Source organism: Lygodium microphyllum, chromosome 7 (genome assembly GCF_053477565.2).
Source record: "Lygodium microphyllum isolate KBCC chromosome 7, Lygodium_microphyllum_v1.1.10, whole genome shotgun sequence".
Taxonomy (NCBI): Eukaryota; Viridiplantae; Streptophyta; class Polypodiopsida; order Schizaeales; family Lygodiaceae; genus Lygodium; species Lygodium microphyllum.
Window position 1 is genome coordinate 65,817,765 of NC_141141.1, and position 14,276 is coordinate 65,832,040.

Sequence of the window (14,276 nt, forward strand, 5' to 3'; positions counted from 1 at the left end):
CAAGGAGCAGAATCAGAAGTTGCAAGCTAAGTATCAGGAATTTTCCATTGATAATGGACTTGTCTACTACAGAACAAGGCTGTGTATACCAACAAGCCAGTCACTTAAGCAGAAGATATTATGGGAGGCTCATGATTCTCCCCTCGCAGGACATCCCGGCTATGCCAAGACTCTCAATGCAGTTAGGAAGAGTTACTATTGGGAGAGGCTTAAAGGTGACGTTCTCAAATATGTCACTGAGTGTTTGTCTTGTCAACGTATCAAAGTCGAACATGTCAAAATGCCATGAAAGTTGCAACCACTTGACATTCCCCAAATGAAATGGGAATTCATCAGTATGGACTTTGTTGTTGGCCTACCCCAAGTTCAGGGGGGATACAACTCCATCATGGGTGTGGTTGATATGCTTACTAAAGTTGCACACCTTATTCCTGTTAAGACAAACTATAAAGCCTCATACATTGCAAGGTTGTTTATCAAGGAGATATTCAAGCTACATGGGTTGCCTAGAAGAATCATTAGTGATCGTGATTCTCTCTTCATGTCACACTTCTAGAGAGCTATCTTTGAAGCCATTGGGACTCAACTCAGTTCTAGTAAAGCCTACCATCCCCAAACTGATGGTCAAACAGAGCAAGTCAATCAAGTCATCGAGGATATGCTAAGGGCACACTGCTACTGTGAACCAAAAAGGTGGATTCAATACTTGCCTTTGGTTGAATTTGCCTACAATGCTTCTTACCAACAAAGTATTCAGATGACCCCTTTTCAAGCATTGTATGGTCATGACTGTTGAAGTTCCCTAAACTTCTCAGATCCAACCTTGAGGGTTTAAACTTCAAGGCAGATGTTGGAAGAGATGGATGACCAAGTAAAGTCAATAAGACAGGACATCCAAGCCGCCAAGGATAGACAAAAGGCATACGTAGAATTGAAGCTTCAATCTTCGAAAAAGGAGACATGGTCTTCATTTGCATACGCCCAAAGAAGAGTTCCCTATCCTTAGAAGATTGCAGGAAGCTAAGTCCAAGGTATTGTGGACCATACAAGATCCTCAGGTGCTTAGGAACTAATGCATTGGGACTGCAACTCCCTGAGAACCTAAGGGTTCATAATGCATTCCATATCAGTCTATTGAAAAAGTATATACCTAATCCTAACCATTTACTTGATAACCAATAAGTTGTAATACCTAGTCAAGGAGTCCTTGAGCTACGGCTTGATAGGATCTTAGATGTTAGAGAGAAACAACTGAGATCCAGAACCTTGAGAGAATGCCTTGTCCAGTGGAAAGACTATCCTGAGGAGGATGCCACTTGGATCGATGAAAGCACTCTCAACCATCAATATCCCAATTTATCTCGAGATGAGGACATCTCGATTCCTCCAAGGGGGAGAGAATGTAATATTCCCATTGAAAATATTACGAGGCCGTGTGAAGTCTTGGGCAAATGATAATGCCAGCATTATGTTCACGGACGGTGCGATTGTATACGATGTTGGCAGAAACGACGACTAATGGTTTAAAGAAACCTGGATATCCTTGTATGAACCTCCTCTTGGGAGGAGGTTAAGAGGATAATATTGGATTTATTGTAATTTTAATTTTTATTCCTCTTTCTCCCAGCCGAAGCGTGGTTGAGGGAAGAGGATGGGGGCTATGTTGGGAAATAGGAGAGGTGGAGGAAGAGGAGCCATGTAGGCACCACGTGGGGGAGGGAGACCTTACCCCCCTTCCTATAAATACCCCCTCTAAGGGGTGAGAGGGGGGGAGTCGTGGAGAAGCTGAGAGGTCGTGAGGCTGTTGAAGATGGACGGGGACAAGGGAGAGGATAGAGGAGGAGATCACACTGCACATTGAGGAGAGAGAGGGTAACGCTGCAGTCGCCCCCATAGATCGTGAGGAAGGAGGAGCTGAAGCAACAACCTACTGTGCCAGCTGCCACTGAAGGTGGAGCAGTGTAGTCGTGAGGTTGAGGGAAGGAGAAGGGAATAGTTGAAAAGTTGCTACGTCATCGTTCAAAGAGGGAAGGCTACCGCCGTGCTGGTGGGATCGAAGGGAGAGGAGGATTAGAGAGAAAAAGGGAGGCTGCCGTGCTGGTAGGATTGAAGGGGGGAGGAGAAGGTTGCGTGAAGGAAGAGGATCTTGAGAAGCTGTTGTGCCTCACGATTGTGAAGGGAGGAAAGAAGGGGATGCTGCCATAGCCACCGTGCTGGGAGGAAGCCGTCGTGAGGACTACCCAAACCTGTCCCCAGCGCCACACCATCCGCCACCAGGCCACCGTGAAGGCCGCGCTGCCACACCCAACTCGTCAAGCCGCCGCCATAATGCCATATTCCCCCCCTCGTCAGTCGCGCCATACTCCTTCCTGAACTTGCCTTTTCTTCCATGTGGGAAGTAGAAGCTTCCAAGAAGCTTCTTGGAAGCTTCCAAAGGCAAGGCTTAAGGCCTTGTGCGCATGGATTGACCCCGAGGGTAAAAGAATTCTAGCCTCCTTAGGCCCTATGCGTACATTTCATTCGTGGGGTTCAAGACCCAAGCTTCCAAGGGACTAATCCCGCGCAGGAGAGAAAATTCGTAGACCATAAGTCTTCAGGACACGTGTATAACTCAATGAAAGCCAGTGCAACCAAAGTGCGCTGCCTAACGATGGCTCTGAAGAAGTCGCAAGGCGCACATGCAGGAGGTTCCTCACCGAGCTTGCACGTAGACATCTTCCCGAGCCCACAAGCCCAGGTTTTACAATTCTGTTTCCACGGAAAAGAAATGCATTAAGCAGGATAACTTTCATGGAATAGGAAGCACCTATGCATGTTCAAATTCACCTAGCCTAGTTAAAATGCAATTGAGAAAAAAATTGCCTATTTGATCGATTACTAGAATTAATTCATGACATGCAATTGGGTTATTGGCATTTTCAATATAATGAACGCAAATTGTCTATCCATCTTACGACCTTAGTAGCATGTTGCCTTGTCGTGCATTTCAAAGTGACGAGCCTAAAACACCTATTGCCTATCATTATAAGGTTGAAATTATTAAATGCACTTTTGATTATGCATGGAAGGAATAAATCACATGTCACATTTTAGGAAAAATCTTCATTCTAATAACTCATGAGGAAAAGTCGTTAACAACCATAGGATGTTATCCGAAATGAAATGGCAGAGCACGAAAATGATTCTATGGACTTGCATGTGGCATGTGCTTGAAAAATGTAATAAGCCAACACTAGTCACTTTGCATGAACTTCATTAACTATGTTGTAGTTAGGAAGGGATTGCATGTTGCATATTCGTCGTGCATAAATTTCAAATCATCAAGTGGCATTTAGAAAGGATTGCATGGGTTATCAAAGCATGAGATTCTAAAGCGTAGACAAAAAAAAAAAGTTGTAGCTATGATTCTTTGATGTAAGTCCTAGTAGGCCCTATGAAAGTTATTCTACAAATTATCATGCATTTTGATTTTAGCAAGAAAGGATAGGGCTATTGCGAATCTAGTGGCACGTAGAAGCAATGAATCACATGTTTACGTGTATTGTGACATTTTGCAACTATTCTTCTCCTTTAGATCAAGTTTATCATCTTTAGGAAAGGCTCGTCCTCGTCGCAAGACAAGTAGATCGAATTATCTAAATCACCTAACCCGCAAGGTATTCGTATAAGCATGGTTTAGTGGATACGATAAATACCCCAAGTGCTAACTGGGGTTTAGCACGTTAAGGATTCGGCCTAGTTTTGCACTTGTTGCCAACTCGAAACCCTCAAACCCAAAGGTCCTACCCACATTCACAGAATGTTTGGGTCAATTGGACACTCATGCAAATAACGATCTAGGAGCTCTACCCTAAGGATCGACCGACTTAATGTTAAAACTCGGGTTAAGTTTGGAATCCCTAGGACCGTTGTCGGCCTAGTGCAATTAGGATTGGGTTGGGTATGAAGACACCCTAAACCCTGCTTCTTGTCTAAACATAATTCCCTGACCAGGAAACACCATTCAATGGGTGAAATGATCCCATGGAATAGATGTGACACTTGTGCAACAAGTTGCAACGTCGCTTGAACACAAGAGAGTTTTGCCATTCCTTGGAATGAGGTTGGCAGGTTCTTGTGCAAGTTTAACTTACAAGAGGATGAGTAGTCATCCTGTTACATCACCTTTCTTGGGGAAATTTGCCAACTTAAGGGAAGTTATGTATTTACTTGGAAACAAAGGATCAATCAAGTTAGAGCGACATGGTCACCAGGATTTACTGTTGATTTATGAAACCTAAGGTGTTGGTTAAGTTGGATTAACAGGGTATGGCCCTAACCCAAGGACAAAAGGGTGGACAAACAAACCCTTGGGAATCTTGCCAGGTTGCAATTGATCTTGGATCGAGTGCTGCATGCAATCGGAGAGAAAGATTCACTCCTTAGTAATTGGCCAAATAAACGACCACTGGAAATTGATTGTGCTTGTAACAATTTAGAAAGCACTGTTTGCATTGTTTGCTCAAGGAACTAAAGGATGAAAAGATATTTAATGCTTCAGGTTGAAGGCCTGAAGGGAGGGGCAGCTTCAGTTACCCCCGACTGCCTGCCTGACCCTAACCAAGGGGGTTGTTGACCACGCCGGGAACGTGGACCGAACCCGCCGCGAGAGGTCTCTCCGTTGAGCTCTACTTGGAGCAGGAGGATGCTTGGGTGCTAGGGGGGCTCTGGCCGTAAATCCCTCGCCTTCCGGGTCGTGCACAAGAGGGTAACGTGACTCGGGATTGGATCTCGAGGCCCGCATACTAGTCTACGGGCAGAAGCTTGGAATAGTGATCACTGTGGATTACTGGATAGCCTTCGGGCAGATTATGGACAAGCCTACGGGCGGAACTCCTTGTATTTCAAAGATAAAATGATGAAATGATAATAAAGAATTTGTTTGATATTTTTTTTCTATGTCACGTGATAATATTACGTGAAGGAACCAGTGCTTAACGGATTAATTAAAGAAGCTGATTGTTACATGTCAAAATTAATGTGTTAGATAATTACATAACTAAAACAAACCAAGGAAAGTGCAGAGGATAGGCCATAGGTTCGTCCTACGGTTGGGTGGTCCCGGTTAGCCGGGAACTTTTCTCAAAAATCTCGAAGAACAGCGGGATGATCATCATCATCAAAACGAATAACGAATGCAATGACCTAGAGTTATGTCTTAACCGATTTACGCTGTTTTAGGGGAACGGAATGGGACTATGCCTTATGGCAGAGAGGTTGAGCTCTTCATCCCCGTCGTTTCCCATTCTCCTTGAACCAAGTGCAGCGTGAATCTGCTTCGGACATGGCGTTTTTGCGTAAAGTAGTTCGCTCGGGTCTGACGCTAGTTGCTGTTAGCTAATGACCAATCATGAAAACCCTAATTCCGGTCGATCCTAAGTGGGAATGGCCAGGATACTTCTGCTACGTGGCAGACGCGGAAAGACCTAGATCGCAAAACCCGTAACATTCCATGGGAGTGACGGGCGGAGTTTTCTAGACATCCTTTCCGATGGACTGCTAAGACGTGTCCTAGATGATACTAGTGGACATGTTACAGTTGTCTATGAGCAAAGCTCACAGGATAGTGTAAAATTGAGTTCAATAGGGTAGAATAACACCGCTTCTATAGCAAATTTAGAAGCATCAATGTGAACATGAAAAGTGATTGTCCAATCTAGGGCTCATAGAATTGGTGCAGTTTGGTTAGAGCCTTTTTTAGTTTCTTGTACGTGTGTTGGAATTCCTCGGTCCATTTGAATATGACCAACAACTTGTATAGAGGTCTAGCAATCAATGCGTAGTTCAACACAAACTGCCGATAATACCTTGTATGGCATAGCACTGAACTCCTTTGTAATCCGTTTTGGTGGTGGGAGATCGACTATAACCCTAAATTTTGAGAAGTCAGATGTAATGCTGTTCTTCGACACCATTTACCCTAGGATGAATCCATGCTTCGCTAAAAACTAGCACTTTAGGGGATGCAACAAGAGACTATATAATCAACACCGTTCAAAGACAACTTGGAGTTTGTCTACATCCTCCTTCCAAGTGGAGTGAACACACAAATTGTCAATGAAAACCTCTAACTCCTTCCTAAGCATATCCGTGAATATAGCACACATGAGCCTTTGGAAGGTAGTTGGTGCATTAGTCAACCCGAAGGGCATGACTATGTAGGCAAAGACTCCCAACTCAGTGGCAAAGGCAGTCTTGTGTCTATCATTAGGGTGCACTTGTACTTGGTTGCACCTCAAGAATCCATCCAAGAAACTTTAGGCCTCTTTAGTAGCCACTCTCTCAAGCATGTGCTCCATATACGACAATGGATAATTATCTCTCTTCATAGCAGCATTTACCTTTTTGTAGTTGACACCCACTCCAATATTTCCCTTCTTCTTCAACCAATCACTATGGGTGAGACCAAGTCCTTGTGCTCAATCTCATAAATGAATCCTACTCTCAACATCTTATCAATCTCTTCTTTTACTACATGAGTGTGCTTGGATTTATTGGATATGATCATTGTTTGACTGGTGTTGCATTGGGTGTCATGGGTATATTGTGAGTCACTAAACTCGAATTTACCCCTTTTAGCTCATTGAGGGACCAAGAAAAAATGTCTACATACTCTTCCAAGAGAGAAATGAGACTTTCTTCCTCTTCCTCAGCCAGGTCATCGGCCATAATAAAGAAAGGCTGGGGTGTCTCCCCTGCATTGGCCAAGTTGACCTCCTTGACCTTGGCTGGCCTTTCTATAGACTCACTTGCTTGCCCCTAGCATTTGGCTCCGAGCAAAATCACTACCTTGTCACCTCTCTTGAACTTAGTGAATCTCCTTGGTAGGTATTGCGGTGTTCCGTGCTCCTCAGCCTGTACATCCTTAGGTTGTTTCCTTCTTTCCTCCTTTAACCTTTGGCTTTTGAGGTGGATGGGTAAGTCCCCTTTGGTGTGTCTAGTATTAGCACGTCGAGGTAATTTGAGATCACTATCTAAGCTTACATTTGATTTAGAATCAAACTCTTTGTCTTTGCTAGAAGAGGGAGTCTGTCCGGGTGGTTGTAGCTTCAATATGGTGAATCTGCCCTAAGCAATGGCGTGGCACTTGGTTGGCCTATGCCTGCTTACTCAAAGTCTATTGCATCTACGTGCTCCAACCATGTGCAATCACAATTCCATGCACATGACTCCTCTTTCGATTCTAAAGGAATTTTCTTGGTGTGGTTCGGAGTCTCCTTGTATTTGCTCTATAACCTGTCCTTCAATGTTGTATTCTATCGTGTCAATTTTCCCTTCACTCTTGTCACTGAAGGAGCTACAGTCCTAACATTCGTCATTACTGCTATCTTTGCCTAAATACTCATTATTTCTTAGGTATTGACATGTCTCATCCCTCTCATCAGTAGACTAAGGCCCAATTGTAGATCAAGTTTAAGTCATGCACTTTGGTCCATTGCCACTAAGGTTCATTCAAGAGATCTTCAAGTGGTTTAAGGTTTGATGATGGGTTACCAACTAACTTGTTGGTCAAGTGCTCTAAGATCCCATGGATCTCTTGCTTGTTTTTTGGTACTTGGATTAGGACTCGATTGGATCCTCTTTGTGCAATCCTAGTCATCATGTAGATTGTCATTGAAGGCTCTTCTCTGGTCTTGCCAATTGCTTTAATAGCTTGCTCATATTCCTCATTGTCTAAGAATAGTAGGTCAATTGTGGCAAGGACATGCATCCAGTCTTGCTCGTTCTCAAGGGGGAAAGGGATATACTTAGTTAGTAGCCCATAAGATCTCCTATTCTGGCCGTCACCCTTCAACATAGAGGAGATGGCATCTAGGTTGGCTATCGTAGTCTTCCAGGTGTCCATCTCTACTTGTACGAATTCCTTTTGACTGCCTAGGAAGATCAAACCGTTGCCCTAGTCTTCTATGACTCTCGCATTGTGCATCCATGGTTGGCCTAGCAGGATATCATAGTCCACTCCCTTCATGACTATAAAATCAGCCAAGAATTGAACTCCTATAATTTTTAGGTAGGGGAGGGCAACATGTAAAGATCACTTGACCTTGTGCTCAAGCCTATATGAACCCTCTCCGTTTTTTTACTTTTTCATCTCTTTGGAACCAACATTCTCTCTATGGCGAAGGAGCTTGGAAACATTCTTCCCCTCTAACTCTGAGTGCAACATGGTATTTTCCCCTCTCTCATTGAGGTGTTTATGAGATAGAGCTTGATCACTTACTCAAGCTTGAACAATATATTTTTTACATAGATTTTTGAAATATCTTTGAGACATCGATTGAGCATGTGCTCTAGCTTCTATTGACCATTTCTTATCAGGGGAGGAGCCTCATAAGATAGGTTATTTGGTGTCTCCTTTCCACTCCTATCCCCTTCAAATGTATTCATGGAGAGAGCTTGAGCATGTGATCTAGCCTATAATGATCTTCTTTTTTTGCCATGCCATGACTATGAGGTGTCTTTGAGATAGAGGGAAACTAGGCATTTTGGTATGACACTTTCATATGTCTTTGGGTTGTAGCTTATGCATCTTCTTAAGGTTGTAAAAACCCTCTCCGTGGGGGGAGGAGCCTCTCAAGAGTGTTTAGCCTCTCCCTTGGAGGGCATGGAAAAAGATTCTCCTCTCATTGAGATGCCTATTAGATAGTGCACCTCAAGCTTGAATCCAAACCCTATATATATGATATGATCATTTCTTATGACTCTAGAAAAGAGCTTAATAATATGCTCAAGCTTGTATCAACCCTATATGTAAGGGGATTAACTTGTATCTATTGGCTACAACATTGTAGTTTCTCATCTCTCATTGAGATGTCTTTTGTATCCAAATTTCTCTCATGGGGGGAGGAGCTTCTCAAGAGTGTTTACCTTGTTAGAGAGGAGGATGGGAAACAATATTACCAAGCTCCTCCTTGGGAAAGAGGGTTGACACAAGCTTGATCATGTGCTCAAGATTTGTCCTAAAGAGACCTCAAATTCACATGAATGATACCTCAAACTCCCATTATCTCACCAAGCTGCCATACCTTGTGTGCTACAGACACCTTAAAGTCATATAACACAAAGACGATTTACATCATATAACTTCCATTTTCATCTTTTAAATTGCCATAGGCAAAGCTTGGTCTAATGCTTACATAATTGACATTATTTGTGCAACAAGTATTAGAAAAGCAAGTGGATGTGAGTCGTAATGAATATTATCTGTGACTACAACATTGTAGTTTCTCCTCTCTCATTGAGATGTTTCTAGGGAGGAGCTTCATAGGATATGCTCAATCTTGTAACAACCCTTCCTTTCCAAGGGAGGAGCTTCATAGGATAGGTTCTTGGTATCTCCTTTACCCTCATTTCTCTTTTCGATGCATTTGAGGGAGAGAGAGAGAGAGAGAGAGAGAGAGAGAGCCTATGATCAAGCCTATAATGACCTTCTTTATTTGATATGACTTTAGATGTGACTTTGATAAAGAGGGGAGGGAAATTTGGCAAGATGGTGGGACAAATCTTGAGCATGTGCTTTGAGCCTATAACAAGCCTATTTGAGAGAGATAGCTTGAGCTTATGCTCAAGCCTATCATGACTTATATAGATGCTTTTTACTTTTATGTGACCCTGGGGTCATTTTTGGATAGAGCTTGAATTGAAACTAGTTGAAAAATTCCTGCATGAAGGGCCAACCCAACATTATGTTATATTTGAGCTTATCTTTGTGAATTTATCTTGATTTTATTTGAGTTTGAATTCATTAAGGTATTACAATGCATGTTTTATATGAAATTATCTTTTTGCAGAATCATAATCCACATTGTACATGTTTGTTTTTTCAATCTGTCCAAATAGATTGCTTCTAAAATTATCAAGAAAAGAAAGGCATCAGTTTTGCAGAAGAGCCACCTATAGTGAACTTTGCATCCTTGGATGTAAGGAGTTGGTACATTGACATATTCATCCCTTCTAGTGTATTTCTCAACAAGCCTCACTTATTCATATTGGATCATGTGGATGATGAGCTAATTTGGGATGATATTGGACAAGTAAATAAAGTTACTTTTGGGGGGGTTAGAACTCAAGAGGAGATGTCTTGCCTTGATGTGAGTTTTGGAAAATTCATTTATCAAGTTCTCCAATGTATATGAGGTTGAAAAAATGCAATGAGATGTTGAAGATACAATGTTTACTAGGGGATGGGAACCTACATGTGGCGGTGAAAGACCAGCCAGTGAGATGAGGTAGTCAAAGCATTTGAGGGTATAAAAAAGACAAGCTCATGAAGGAAACATGTTATATCTACCGAGACCAAGATATCAATACAAAAAGAACAATAATCAAAAGAGGGACAGCTAGCACTTGTATCAATCATTCCAACTGATCCACTAGATCCAATAAAGGAACAAGAGCCTTTATTGATACTAGAAGTTGACGAGAGACAAGTTGCAAAGCTCAAGAAGAAGTCAAGGGCCGCAGGACTAAATGCATATGTGGAATACTTTCTATTTGGACTAGATAGGCAATACTCTATCCATGTAGTCAAATGAAGGGAAGCTCAACCGCATTACATTGGCAGGCCAAGGAGCATGTCTATGTAAATTATCTACTAAGCAAATTTCAATCGGAGCCCATTCCAACTTCCTTTTGTGCATATTTAATGCCCATATATAAGAATATTAATTATGGGGAGATTGTTCCAAGGTTGTTCCAAGGCCAAGGGAATTGGTGAAAGAGAAGGAGTTAGATAATTATTAATACTATATCCTGGGTAGCCAACACTCAATTTATGTAGCAAGAATATTTGTTAAAAGCAATTTGGATGAAAATGAGAGCATTAAGAAACACTATGTTAGGCGAACTGCACGTATTGTTGTGGATGCCCCTCCAGAGGTATCGATGGCCATATCCATCTTGTCTAATGAAGGAACGCATGAGCACCTTGAGAGACAACCTTATAAGAGTACCTTAGAGCACATGAGATCCTAGTGGATAACCTTTTTAGGCCTTCAAAACCTGCGCCAAGTGTGTTGAAAGTTGCCAAAAATGGGATGTGAGTATCTCTAATAAACTATTCTCTCAACTAGTTTGATTGATCTATGGTTTCTTGTTTATGTATCTTTTATGAGAAATAAATTGATCCTTGTACTTTGTCAATGCAGAAATTTGTTAGTATTCCTAAAATGAGCATTGGCCAAGGCTTTTGAGCAAAGGTTTTCCACATGGTTATGTGTGAAGAAAATATCTATAAGACGTGGCTCAAGATCTTAGATAGTGCAATGAAGGGGAAACTAGATGGGAAAAAACCAATGGTAAGTACCTTTCATTGTCTAGTTGGATTAAGAGAAAAAGACATAAGAATAATATAGAGAGACATTATGCAAAAAAGGATATTACTTGCAAAGGATACAAAGGACACAGATAATATTGACATGTTTGATATGATAAAATGGATCAAGTAGGATCAGGTTGTGCAAGTGGAACTACTTCCCATATTCAACACATTTGCTAAGGAAAAATGTAATAGCTGGGAACAGTTGTGTGGAAAATTCATGATTGTAGAAAATATATATGATCAATTTGAAGAAATGTGCTCTGAGTGGATCAAATCAAAGATCCAAGTCAGAAGAACACAGTTCAAGTTTCCTTCAAATGCTAAAGCATATGTAAAGTGGTTAGTAGACCAATTGGAGGAAATCTAAGAGCTAGAAGGAGACCTCAAATGGAAAATATATATGGTAAGTGTTGAGAAGGAGGGTGATTTTTTCCTAGAGAGATGCTTTGCCTAAAAAATTCTATCTTTGGGCATGTGTATAATTGACCAAACTGAGGGAAATTCTTCTAAAATGTCATGAGATTTCCAAATGTATTTCAAGTTCTTTGAGGCACTCATGTGTCTTGTAGAGCATACCATTATTCTTGGCTTTGTGAAAATGGAGAGCTCTTTTGTGATGCAATGAGCCTTGAAACGAGGATCTTGGAAGCATAAGATCTTCTTTGGGATGGAAAGCACAACAAATCATGCACCTTTCAGGCATGTCCCTGACATCATGTCAATGTTTGTCTTTATTGCAAAGGAACATGATTATGAGGGTTTTGATACATATTTGAGTTTTTCAAATGAAGATAAACCAAATCTTAATATTTACAATCCAGTGAAAGTCAATCTCCAAAAAAGAAGACACACTTGATCCACACATGCATAGGAAAATTTTGTAATATTGAATACTACATCATGGATTCTTTCCTGATGGATATATAGCAAGGGTAGTCCTAGAAATTTGAAGACTTGTGATATGTTTGGTAAAAACACCAAAAATCCATGATGAGTTACACGAAGCATTGATGGCATGGATAAAAACTCAGCCAAACATTTAGAGTTTGGGTGGGACAACTAGAGAAGGTTCAAATAATAGAAGAGACCACAAGTGAGAAAGGAAAACAAAATCTAAAACCAAGTCTTGCAAAAGATCCAAAAGGTGTGGCAAACCTTGTAACCCAGGAGGATGATATGGATATAGAGTAGACATATATTTTGTAGTGATGTTACAAATGTTTGTATCAATCTCATATACCCAAATAAAGGGTGATTTGCATCTTTTCTTTTCTTTTTTCTTTTTTTGTTTTGTTTTTTATTTTTGATGTATTGATAGTTCTTGTGTTTTAGAAATGATCTTGTATTAAACTAGTAGATCAAGGTCAATTTTCTATGATTGGGCTTAGAAGTACACCCAATTTCTATGCCTATACTCGGGCTCAAGGAAATATCTTGATCTTGGAGGCATTTCAAAGTGTAGCATACTTCTATAGGCTTGAGCACATGCTCAAGCTCTGCCTCCTTAAGAACTGGAACCAAAGAAACAATTGTTACAAGATTGAGCACTTTGCCAAACTATTTTTCAAAGAGCTCAAACGTAGATGTATGCTCAAGGACATAAAAGAAAGCCCAACCTAAAGCTTAATCACATGCTCACGGTCTACCTACTTAAGGCTTGGGACCAAGAAGAGAGTTGCTATAAAATTGAGCACATGGCCAAACAACACATGAAAAAGAGAGAGTTTGATTAATCTTGGACACATGGCATATACAACTTGACTAATTTATTTCAAAGAGAGTATGTAATTTTTCTTACATATCCAACTTGAAAATATTTAAAAGAGAAATATTAAGTTAGTTTAGGAATATTGAAGTCTTGTGTTGTGCATAATGTGAGTGATGATGTGAGTTCAACAATCCAATCCATTATGATATTTTACTAATCTTTCAACTGAGCAGGATATAAGATAGAGTCACCAAGTGTTTTCAATACTGTGAGGAAAATGGAGCATGGAGTGAAGGAGGAATCATTTGGTAGCAACATTAATGTTTCTATAATATATCAAGCATGATAGAGAAATCCATTCTAACGATGATACTGGATTTAAATGGCTTACTATTCAAGCACGGTATCCAACCATCAACACTTCATAAATCCATACTCTATGGGCATAACAAGTATCTAGTGCTCCAAACCGGTTGTATAGAATTATTGAACATTTTTCTAGAAAGGTGTAATGTCAGAATTCGGTCAACTGCACAAGAACATAATGTTGTATCAATGGTTAGAAGTTTAGAGCAGAAAACATGATATAGTTTAAGGTTTTTGTCCATAAGATGTGAGGATCACTACTATAGATATGACAAAATGAAAATGTATAAACCAGGAAAGCTAGGTGTTGAAGCACAGTTCAAGCCCTTGGCAAAAATGGCTATGCAATTTGGGTATGATGCTGAATGGACCATCCTTATCGATGATGATCCTTATAGGGATTGTATTACACCAAGTAAGAACTACATCTTGCCGTATCAAAAAAAAAGATTTTGATATGCTTATGGGACATTTACTCCCCTATCTTCTTGTGTTGAATGATATGTCTGATGTGTGAAGTGCTACTACAAGCACTCGATATGGGCAGATACCTCTACTTGAAGATCACAATTGGCACAACCAAGTTAGAGGAGTCATGAGTGAGTGGGATGACATGAATAATAGATGCTAGAACCAAAAATTTCAAACAAAGAGGTTGTCTCCTATAAAAAATCTACAAAGAGGTTGACATAGTGTTGTCCATCTTGGGGATAGTTATGCATGTGACATTGCAGGCATTGGTAGTGTGCAACAGTAGTTTCAACATGGATCTATCTTCACTCTTTAGAATGTAAGGCATGTACCTTAGCTCAAGAAGAGCTTGATTAGTACTGGACAACTAGA